Source organism: Pantherophis guttatus, chromosome 2 (genome assembly GCF_059756535.1).
Source record: "Pantherophis guttatus breed Tessera chromosome 2, ASM5975653v1, whole genome shotgun sequence".
Lineage (NCBI taxonomy): Eukaryota > Metazoa > Chordata > Lepidosauria > Squamata > Colubridae > Pantherophis > Pantherophis guttatus.
In genome coordinates, this window is record NC_142064.1 from 245,411,320 (window position 1) to 245,423,780 (window position 12,461).

The 12,461-nt window shown below is 41.0% G+C and overlaps 1 protein-coding gene across 1 annotated transcript in view; it reads left to right on the forward strand.

Annotated features, from left to right (window-relative positions):
* The first annotated feature begins 4,097 nt into the window (after positions 1–4,097).
* The window catches only part of FHIT (fragile histidine triad diadenosine triphosphatase), a 1,529,913-nt gene continuing 1,521,549 nt past the window's right edge, over positions 4,098–12,461 (forward strand). The window contains exon 1 of the mRNA XM_060684216.2: positions 4,098–4,129. The gene's annotated coding sequence lies outside the window, so the exon portion shown is untranslated. The remainder of the gene's footprint in view (positions 4,130–12,461) is intronic.

Below are 12,461 nucleotides of genomic sequence, written 5' to 3' on the forward strand. Positions count from 1 at the left end.
AAGCAAATCCATTGTCCCGAAAGCATGTTTTTTGACAGAAACCCACAAAACCACCAGGTCACCCAAATCATGGTCATGTGACATAGGGTACTGCAACTGTTCATAAATGCGAGCTGGTGGACAAGCACCCAAAATGAGATCATGTGACTCTGGACACCTATGGACTGTGTGTGGCAGTTGTAACTTTTGGGGAGTCCATCATAACTTTGAACAGCCATTAAACAGTAAACCTTTACACCAAGATGAGTCCCATTTCTTATTTTTAAGTATGCTTAAATGTAAAAATAAAACTTAATTTTTGCCTTTATTGTTCTGTTACATGTTAAATACAGAATTGATGTATGCAATTACTCATTCCAAGAGAAGGTTAAAAAGACTGTTTATAGAAGTTAGAATTTTGAAAAAATTACATGGTGCTAATTTAGGAAAAAAGATTTCCTTCATTAAATTTAGGAACAGCAACAGACTAGGAAAAAAATATGGCATGTAAAATATATTTTTCCTGTGAAATGCTTATTCTAGAAAGTAATTTTGGCCTGCGCTCCTGAAACAAGGCTTCATCTTTCTCTTCAGAAAGGTACTTAGGCGAGGTAATATGTATTTGCAATCTCAGCAGGAAATAATGGAATACAGGTAGAAACTGTGAGATTATCTGGTTCTAATAAAGGCACAGAAAAATTAAAGGGCAAAAAACTCTACCCCTATTGTCATTTCTGATGTTTTTATTAAATGAATTACATAGCCACCCAATCAATGTGCAAATTAGGGCAGTGTGCACCAGTAACCCTTCTCCCCCCATCAGAAGTATAAATCAGTATTTTAATGATAATAACACTTAGACTTATATACCACTTCATAGTGTTTTACAGCCCTTTCTAAGCGGTTTAGAGTCAGCATATTTCCCCCAACAATTTGGGTCCTCATTTTACCCACCTCAGAAGGATGGAAGGCTGAGTCAACCTTGAGTCTGGTGAGATTTGAATTGCCAAATTGCAGGCAGCCCGCAGGCAGCAGAAGTAGCCTGCAGTACTGCACTCTAACCACTGTGCCACCGCAGCTCATAATACAGAAATATAAAATGCTAAGAGCAATCTCTGAAGAAAAATAAGACAGAATGATTGTCTGTGTCTGCCATAATTATCGTAGGTGTATGCACAATAAATTAATAAGTTACTTTCTTTTTATGGAATAATGAGAATGAAAATATCTTAATGGAATTCATTTTTTAAATTTTAATTACAGACACAAATAATGGGAGTCTCTTCCTATTAACTTTATGTAGAACAGTATGAACATGTCTCACTGAAATCAGTGAGGCATAATATGTTTTTTCAATTGATAAATCTCCTGATAAATTTCAGGGATTTAAATCCAGTTGCTTTCAGTAGATAGTGCTTTCGTTGTTGTAGTAGGAGTAGGAGTCATGTGAGTCATATCATATATTTAAAATGTTTGCATAAATATATCAAATTTGGAGTTTTTTAAAAAAATAAAAAATAAATAAAAATCAACTTTCAAGATGGCAAGATGGTGACAGGCAATAGGGAGGAAGCTGAACTATCTAATTCCTACTTTGCATCATGTCTTTTCACAAAAGGAAAACAAAAACAAAAACAGTCCCAACTTGTCAGAGCGACAGAGCGAGTGGGGAGCAGAAGAGAAATAGAGATCAAAATAGGTATGGAATTGGAGAGAGAAGATCTGGTTCAGGGGTGGGTTCTAAATTTTTTTACTACTGGTTCTGTGGGCGTGGCTTATTTTGTGGGTGTGGCTTGGAGGTCATGTGACTAGGTGGGCATGGCTAGCTGGTCAGTCATTTCTGGAAGGTCCTCACACTTACGACCAGTCCTCGCACTTACGACCCGACTCATTTGTTTGCTTTTAACACTGATCAGCTGTAGGACGGCCCTTTGAAGCCCCCCAGCAAGAGTTTAAACAGTTTTTTTCCCTCTAGTCATCAGCTGGGACTCAGGAGGCAGCAATAGATTGGGGGTGGGACCAAATAAAAGGTAAGAATAACGTGGGTGGGTGAGTGGAGAACCGGTTCGGTGATGTCATATCGTCACCGCTACCGACTCGGCCGAACTGGACCGAACCGGGAGGAACCCACCACTGATCTGGTTACTTCGGAGGAATTCGGATCCCCTGGACTGGGTGGATTAAATTCCAGGATATTAACAGAACTCAAAGCTACTGACTGGAATCTTTGAGAAATCTTAGAGCACAGGAGAAGTGCCAGAAGATTGGGGAAGAGGCCTTGCTGCTCCAAGACTTTGAAAAGGGGTGGGGGGTGGAGGAAGACTTAAGAAACTATAGCTTGATATCAATGTGAAAGACTCTATTACAATAGAATAGAATAGAATAGAATAGAATAGAATAGAATAGAATAGAATAGAATAGAATAGAATAGAATTCTTTATTGGCCAAGTGTGATTGGTCACACAAGGAATTTGTCTTAAGTGTATATGCTCTCAGTGTATATAAGAATTAAATACATTCATCAAGAGTAAAAAGATACAACACTTAGTGATAGTCGAGGTTACTAATAAGCTATCAAATTGTACTAGGAAACAAATAAAAACAGTATAAATTGAAAGATACAAGCAACATGGTTATAGTAATAAGTGGGAAGAGATAAATATTAATAAGGAAGAGAATAATAGTAATACAGTCTTAGTAAATTATTTGAGTGTGTTGTGGAAATTATTCGTTTAGCAGAGTGGTGGCATTTGGGAAAAAACTGTCCTTGTATCTAGCTGTTTTGGTGTGCAGTACCCTATAGCGTGTTTTTGAGGGGAGAAGTTGAAACACTTTATGTCCAGGATATGAGGGGTCTGTAGATAATTTTCACAGCCCTCTTCTATTTAAACTATTATTGTAGTGAATCTCAATCAGGTTTGCGAGATTTTGTTATGATAGCCAATTTCAATAAAAAAAGCTTTAGCCTTTCTCTGGAATCGATTTCCTGTTCTGGTTTACTGAATGGGTCTGACAAAATTGTCCTAGGTTGAAACCTTATGCCATCATTAATTTTTGTTATTTCATTGGTTGCTATACATTTTGGGGTTTTACATTTTTGGTCTCTCTGTGGATTCTTTACATTTTTCATTATATGCTCTAGAATAGATTAGCCATCAAGATTTATTAGATTGTAGTGATAAATCTAATCACTGTTCATTCTTTCGTGCAATTATTTCCTATCCTAAAATGAAACACAAAGTTGTCATGAATAACACACCCATCTACCTTCCCACTCCCACTAATATATCCTAATAGGAAAACTAAGGGACTGTGTGCGTTATGTATTTTCATTGTCAAGTATAGTTGAAAAATCATGTGCTCATTTGGAAACCTGATTTCCATTTTGGCAGGTGAGAGGAGGATGCTCAATCAGAATAGAGCTGGAAGAGACCTCTAATCCAGCCCGCTGCTCAAGCCATTATACCATTTCAGACAAGTGACTGTCCAGTCTTTTCTTAAAAACCTCCAGTGATGAAGCACCCACAACTTCTGAAGGCAAAGCTGTTCCACTGGTTAACTGTCCTCACTGTTTGGAAGTTTCTCCTTAATTCCAGGTTGCTTCTCTCCTTGATTAGTTTCCATCCATTGTTTCTGGTCTTGCTTTCTGGTGCTTTGGAAAATAAACTGACACCCCCCCCCTCCTCTTTGTGGCAGCCTTTTAAATCCTGGAATGTTGCTATCATGCCTAGCAGAGCTTTATAGAAGAGCTCATCTTTTTTTTAAATTGGTGGGAGCGAGAGAGAGAAAGACACCCAGGTGTGCAAGGCGAAAGTTCTTTCTAACATTCATTCACCCGAGAAAAAGCGCCGACTTTCGCCCCGTGAAAAGAACGCAAGGGAGACGACTCTCCCCTCCGCCCGGTGATGACTTAATATGTTTAATCTCTAAATGTATGTCTTCGCGTCCACCGTCAGGATTTTAGGGACAGCCGGCAGCCACCAAAGCCTCAAGTTTCCTCCGGTGCCCGGCTGCTAAAACTACGCCCCGCGCCATTTAATAAACCTGCCCGCTCCAAGGTGTCGATTTGATCCGCTGCTTCAGTCCCCCCCCCACCCCTCATGTGAATATCTTACCGTCGGCGCACGCGCAGTAGCTGGGCACAGCGAACGTAAGTCTCCATTTTGTTGCCATTTCTCTCCCCCCCCCTTTCTGTTTCCCGCCCAGTGGTGCTGAGAATCGGGACGTGGGTGGGAGGAGCAGGAATGGGTGGTGGGTTGGATGTTTGCGACGGGGGGGGGAGGAAAAAGTTTCTCTGGGGGGCCAGACGTGCACTCATTCCTCTCCTCCGGGGAATGCCCGGATTATGCTTTGCAAAAATCAGGAAAGGGATCCGCCTCCCCTTCCTTTAAAGGGTCGCCTTCCCGTTTGCTCACCTGTCATTATCCAGGCGGACTGAGATGCGCCTTGACCAGTCAACGCCTTTTGCTTCGAAGCACGCAAAAGGACTGTAGAGTTAGCGGTGGCATAGCCACAAACCATTGCTTGCTAAAACGGTGAAGGGTGTGCGTGCGTATGAATCACAGAGAGAGAGAGAGAGAAAAAAAACCCCCACACATGACTTTTGCAGCTGTGTGGTGGTGTGTTTAACCACCCTTACTGAATAAAGCACGCCGGCTGGTTTGCACATTTTAAAAACCACATTTTTAACCGCGTGGGCTTTCTGGACGTCTTAATGTATGAACCCTGATGATCACAGCACCCAATGTAATCCTGAAGGACGCTTGTAACCATGGCTGTCATTATAGGCTACACTTGGCTTTATTCCCACAACGCCCTAAGCCATTAAATACAATTTACAAACCCTTCAATGCCAGAGTTTACATACTAAGCCAAAGCTAATCAAAGCATATTATGGTTTAGAACAGCCCTTGGCTGCGAAATCTTTCATGCTATCACAAACCGCATAACTCGGGCATAATTTTGCTCTTCTGAATTAATTGATGTAGATTCAATAATGCTATACAGTATTCTTGAAGTCTGCTACCATTGCTTATTGGGCATGTATTCCAAGGTTTGATTAATGTGGTTTGACTATTCTCTGCGTAGAAGTGAGGATTATTAAAAGATGATGAGCTCTTTCTCTCATGAATAAGCTATTCATCTGTGAAGCAATTTCATCTTCTGGTCCCAGTTTTTGCTTCTGGATCTTCCTAAAACCTGCTTATGTATTGCTTTTGCTTATGCTCACATGGTCTTTTTAAGAAGAAGAAAAATAGTTGTTATCTTGGGGGTTGTACACAAATATCCTCATATTTCTTTGTTCTGGTTTTATTTGAATAGGGGACACTTCCAGATTCTCCTGACATCAATTTTCAAAACTCCAAAAAGTCAGGTGTTGGATGTTGGTTTATTAGATTTCCATGATAGACTGTTAGCAGATACCCAAAATAATACTGTAGTTAGGATGCAGTTAATCAGATTTAAGGAAGTCTAAATAAAAATAATTTATTTGTACTGGTAGCTGACAGCTGTTCAATTTTGACCAAGAGTTGTCATTAACTGAAAAATAATCAAGTTTGGTTCTAAATGAATTTCTATTTTTTATATTTAGAATTGTCCTAAGTTTCCTGTGTGTGTATCAGTGTCCTGCACATGCCTCAGGCTGATGGGATGTGGGCAATTGTTTGTTGGTTCACAGGATGATTTATAGACTAGAGATTCTTTTGTTGAGGTTCAGTTGCTAAATCATGTCTGATTTTTTGTAATCATAATCATAAGTTTATTTGTCAAGCATATATAAGATAACAGGTAAAAGTATAAACATAATTTGAATACATGAAAAGAGTAAGTAAAAAAGGAATATTAGGACAGGGACAGTAGGCATGCTGGTGTACTTATGTATGCCCCTTACAGACCTCTTAAGAATGGGGTGAGGGCAACAGTAGACAGTTTAAGGTTAAAGCTTTGGGGGTTTGGGGAAGAAACTACAGAGTCAGGTAGTGCATTCCAGGCATTGACCACTCTGTTACTGAAGTCATATTTTCTGCAATCGAGTTTGGAACAGTTTACCTTGAGTTTGTATCTATTATTTGCTTGTGTATTGTTGTGATTGAAGCTGAAGTAGTCATTGACAGGAAGGACATTGTGGCAGATAATTTTATGTACTATGCTTAGGTCAGACTGAAGTCGGCGTAGTTCTAAGTTGTCTAAGCCCAAAATTTGGAGTCTGGTGGCATAAGGTATTTTATTGCCTTATGTGACCTATATTGTATGACTTATATTGCCTCTTTGTGACCCTATGGACCGTAACATGTCAGGCTCCCCCATCCTCCACTGTCTCCCAGAGTTTGCCCAAATTCATGTTTATTGCGTCAACAACACTGTCTAACCATCTCATCCTCTGCTATCCCCTTCTCCTTCTGTCTTCCATCTTTCCCAACATCAGGGTCCTTTCCAATGACTCTTCTTTCTCCTCAGGTGGCCAAAATATTTGAGCTTCAACTTCAGTATTTGTCCTTCCAAAGAACACAGTCAGGGTTGATTTCCTTTAGGATGGACTAATTTGATCTTCTTGCAGTCCAAAGGACTTTCAAGACCTCCAGCACCACAATTCGAAAGCATAAATTCTCTGGCGCTTGTATTTCTAGTGAAATATCCTTGGTGTAAATCTGGGTTTTTCTTCAATTTGTTTTATATGCGTCAAAATGTGATAAAAATTGATTGATGCTCTTCTTATTATAATCAGGGAATGCTATATCTGGCATGAGTATGACTAAGACTAGTAACCTAATTGGCAGATTCCTATATTACTGAAAAACATCATGTGAAAACCTCAGTTAACCAAAGCCTAATGGTTCCCACTGATGACAGCCATCATCTAGGGAGAATTGTGACACACGGTGTAAGAATTATCAGTATGAATAAATGGAATGAACTAAAGCAAGATAGGCACATTGTAAATTCATAAAATTAAAGAGAAGAATGAAATAGTAATTAAAGTGGTGTGACATCATGGAACAGGGAAGAGAAAATCAGTGTGGTGCCAGATTAGAAACATGGAGGCTGAGTTGTTGTTGTCCTTTCTTAGGAATGAAGGTATGATATACCTTGGGGCAATCTCTCTCTCAACCCAACCCACCTCACAAGGTGGTTGTTGTGGGAAAAATAGATCAGCCTTTTGTATACTGTCTAGAGTTATACAAAATATAAGGTATGGATATAATAATACAGTACAGGTAACTCCTCACAATTGGAACCAATATGTCTGTTGTAAGTCATTGAAGTCATATGTTGACTTGGCCCTCATTTTACAACAATGTTTATGGTGATCCTTAAGTGAATCACCATGGTCATTAAATGAATCACATGGTAGTTAAGTGAATCCCCCTTCCCAAATGGATGTTTTTTGCTGGAAATCTGCAAAAACGGTTGCAAATCATAACCACATGACTATGGGATACTGCAACTGGTTGTAATCACAAGCCGGTTGCCAAGCAACCAAATTGCAAACACATGACCACATGGATGATGCAATGGTCATAAGTGTGAGTACAGGTCATAAATCATCTTTTCCAACCTCATCATAACTTTGACCTGTCGTTAAACAACGTAAGTTGAGAGTAACTGTAATAAATCACAGTAGTGATGGTATAGGTATGAATGAAATGTATGTACATCAGAAAGAGTGATTGGGTATTAGGTTGTTAATAAAGCATATGAAAGCAGGAATCCATGAATGATTATAGTTACATGTTGTACTCCAATAAATGGTGGTAATGGAAGAACCAGTATTCTGAACAAATGAGAAATCAAACAAAACATTGTCTTCCACCATGAATAGAGAGATGGAAATGATGAGGGTGAAGGTTTGTTCTCCGAGCTTGTGGGTTGGTTTCCGAACATTTCGTTACTAGGCTAGGTAACATCTTCAGCAGAGTCTAGGAGAATGGAAATGACTTGACCAAAGGAAAAGAAAAGGTTTCAAGATCCAGGGATGAATTACAATTTTCGATATTCTCCAAAGCACCTGAGGGCAGGACAAGAAGCAATGGGTGGAAACTAATCAAGAAGAGAAGCAATTTAAAACCAAGGAGAAATTTCCTGACAGAACAATTAATCAGTGGAACAACTTGCCTCCAGACGTTGTGAATGCCCCAACACTGGAAGTTTTAAAGAAGAGATTGGATAACCATTTGTCTGAAGTGGTGTAGGGTTTCCTGCCTAAGCAGGGGGTTGGACTAGAAGACCTCCAAGGTCTATTCTATTCTATTCTATTCTATTCTATTCTATTCTATTCTATTCTATTCTATTCTATTCTATTCTATTCTATTCTATTGAATTATAATGGTAATGGCTGAGTATATGCTTTACAAATGCCTGTTGTTTCAGTTACATGATTAGAGGCCCTGTGTATTCATATCTACAGATGGCAAAGGAATAAAAATACATCTAAAAGCATGATCACTTTGATAGTGTATTAATGAAAGATTGGGAGAATTATTGAAGGAAACTAGGGTGATGAGAGGCAAACCATGGGGGAATGCCAAGAGTGAATCAAGATCGGACAACAAGAAACATGGAAGAAAAGGGAGTAAGAGGAAGAAGAGTGAAAGTACAAAGGCTGCAGAAAGAAAAAGTATGAGAAGGTAATTTTCCATCAGAATGGATGGCGTGAAAATGCTACAGAAAGACAAAGAAGTGTGAGGAACTAAGCTAATGTAAAGAATTAACAAGTCGGGAAGCATGCAAAGCTTGGCTTCTTTTGAGTCCCATTACTTGCAGCCACTTAAAAGCATCTCTATTTCCTTTTGTACAATAGAGATTCCTATTGTACCCCTGCACTTCCTCACTACGGACCTGGGCAGCCTTATCAATGTAATAAATATTTGGATGTTTTGATTAAATAGGATGTCAAGAAACACACACAAATGGTATTCCCAAAAATGTGAGCTGCCACTAAGAAGGTTTGCTACCCAGTCTGTACCATGAATTTCACAAAGATGTATGGCCTTCAACAACCCAAACTAGATAACTATGATGACTCGTTTTATGATTATCGTAAAATGGCTGTAAAATCAAGGTCAGTTGCCTGATTTGACTTATTACTACAACTTGCAAACCAAAATTGCAGACTCCATTGTGACCATAAGTCGAGAATTATTGGTGAGAGTATATTTTTGCTCACTTTGTTATGTCACAGTGAGATTTGGATGTAACGGGAGAAGCAATTTAGTCCACTGCAGTGGGAACGGGGTATTAAAAAGGCATATGGGCAAAAAGAAGAGATAAGAGCAAGAATGAATAAATATGAAATAACGAATGTGGACTGAATATAAAAGTATCCAGTACAAAAGAAGTATATCGAGGTGGGCTGGTCATAAAAGAGAATGAGTTACAAATCAAATATATGAAGGAAGGCTAAATGGGTCAAAAGGAAGGGAAAAATTAAGGTAGTCATGGTTGGATGGAGTTGATGAGATCCTGGAAAAAATGAGAAATGAGACATATAAAGAATTCTACCCCCAAAGCAGTGTATCTCAACCTTGACGGCTTTAAGGTGTGTACACACTCTAGGGCCAGAGTGAGGTGGGTTATATATTTTATTTATATTTTATAAATAAAAGCGTATGAAGTAATGCCTGGATGTAGTGAAAGCTAGAATGATTTGCAAAGATAGAAATGTATGGACAAATATTGTGAATTATTTGGTTTTTAGCTGTTTTCTAATATCACGCTTTTAATTTCTCCTGCTTATTATTTTTTACTCCCTTTTTGCTTTTATGTAACTTTTTTTTTTTTGCTTGAATGAGAATAATAATAATTGCTCTGAAATGTTAGTCAAAACCTGTACTACATGCCAGCGGTGAAATCCAATTTTTCTTACTACCGGTTCTGTGGGTGTGGCTTGGTGGGCGTGGTATTTGGTGGGCATGGCTAGGTGGGTGTGGCAGGGGAAGGATACTGCAAAATCTTCATTCCCATCCCACTCCAAGGGAAGGAAACTGCAAAATCCCCATTCCTCCCCACTCCTTGGGGAAGGATATTGCAAAATCTCCATTCCCACCCTACTCTGGGGCCAGCCAGAGGTGGCATTTTCCACTTCTCTGAACTACTCAAAATTTCCGCTACCGGTTCTCCGAACTACTCAAAATTTCCGCTATTGGTTCTCCAGAACCTGTTGGAACCTGCTGGATTTTACCCCTGCTACATGCTAAATATAAACCAAAAAATATTTGTAAAATATTGGTGCTCCCTAGGCTCTTCTCATGGCCTGGTTATCTCTAGGAATGGATTATTGTAATGTGCTTTATCTGAGGTTGTCCTTGAAGAGCATCTGGAAGCTTCAGTTGGTGCAGAATGTGGCTGCAAGGACTTATACAGGTAGTCCTCAACTTGGCAACAAAAAAATTGGGTTCAATTGTGGTTGTAAGTGTTAAACATCTTTACAGTTTAAAGTTTAACATCTGTTAAATGAATTTTGTCCCATTTTATGACTTTTCGTGCCATAATTGTTAAGTAAATCACAGCAACTTTTACGTTGGGAGCATGGTTGTTAAACGAATCTGGGTTCGCCATTGACTTCGTTTGTAATAAGGTCACAAAAGGTGATCACATGACCCTGGAACACTGCCACCATCAATATGAGTCAGTTGCCAAGCATCAACGTTTTGATCATGTGACCATGGGAATGCTGTGTGAAAAACGGTCATAAGTCACTTTTTTTTAGTGCCATTGTAATTTTGAATGGTCACTGAATGAACTGTTGTAAGGCAAGGACTACCTGTATATGTCCCTAGGACTGTGATGGCGAGCCTATGGCACATGTGCCACAGGTGGCATGCGGAGCCATATCGGTGGGCACGCAAGCATTGCCCTAGTTCAGCTCTAGCGCTCATTCACGCGTCAGCCAGCTGATTTTCGGGCATTCCAGGCCAGGAAGTCAGGAAACAAGCTGTTTCCAGTCTCCTGAGGCCTCCAGGGATGTGGGGAAGGCCGTTTTCACCCTCCTCAGGCTCCTAGAAAGCCTTTGGAGTCTGTGGAGGGTGAAAAATGGGCTTACCAGGCCCAACGTGCCATTGCGTGCCAAAAACAGGGGGAGTGGGGGGGGTCACATGCGCATGCACAGGGTGGTGGTGGGGCGTAATGAATTATGGGTGTGGGCACAACCGCCCCACGTTCCCCCCGCCTTTGGCACGCGACGGCAAAAAAGTTAGCCATCACTGCCCTAGGAGAACACATTTTACCAGAATGGGACAATTCGCCCCATTCCAACTTGCTATGGCAACTCACTGTGGCCATTTTGGTATGAGACAACTTGTTGCAGGACAATTCAATGCAGGACAACTTAAGACAGGAACAAGTGGAAGTGCAACTCCTCCAATCTTGAGGATTTCTAACATGAGAACGTTCAAACATAAAGCAAGAGAAGGCCCATTGCAATTCACTTGTCCCTCTCTTAAGTTATCACTGGGTGTCCTCCTGGACGCACGGCTGTCTTTAGAAGAGCATATGACGGCCGTGGCCAGGGGGGCCTTTTATCAGGTTCGCCTGATCCGCCAGTTGCAGCCCTTTCTGGACCGGGACGCCTTGCGCACGGTCACTCATGCCCTTGTCACCTCCCGGCTGGACTATTGTAATGCTCTCTACATGGGGCTCCCCTTGAAGAGCACTCGGAGGCTCCAACTGGTCCAGAATGCGGCCGCGTGGGTGGTTATGGGCGCAACTCGTTGTGCCCGCGTGACACCCCTCCTGCGCGAGCTGCACTGGCTCCCAGTGGTCTTCCGGGTGCGATTCAAGGTGTTGGTTACCACCTTTAAAGCGCTCCATGGCATAGGACCCGGGTACCTTCGAGACCGTCTTCTGCCACCAATAGCCTCCCACCGACCAGTCCGCTCCCACAGAGAGGGTCTCCTCAGGGTGCCATCAGCCAAGTTATGTCGGCTGGCGACACCCAGGGGGAGGGCCTTTTCTGTGGGAGCCCCAGCCCTGTGGAATGAACTGCCCCCGGAAATACGCAAGATCTCCGACCTCCGAGTGTTTCGTTGCGCACTGAAGACCCTGTTGTTCCGCCAGGCAGGGCTATCAACTTAATAATTTTAATTGGGGTATTTTAAATGTTTGGGGTTTTAAATCGGCCAAATCTATGTAATTATTTTAATTTTTAATTATTGTTGTGTGTTGTGTTTTTAAATTGGCTGTACACCGCCCTGAGTCCTTCGGGAGAAGGGCGGTATAGAAATAAAATTATTTATTTATTTATTTATTTATTTATTTATTTATTTATTATTTATCACATGTTGAATTGTCCCATGGCAAATTGTCCCACAGTGAGTTGGCAACAGCAAGTTGACCTGTGGTGAGTTAGCTGGGGTGAGTCAGATGGGGCAAGATTGCCAGGGTGAGTCAGCTGCAGCAAGTTGTCCTAAACCAGTGATGGCTAACCTTTTTGCCGTTGCGTGCCAAAAGTGGGGGGAGTGCGGGGGGGTCACACATGCGTGCCC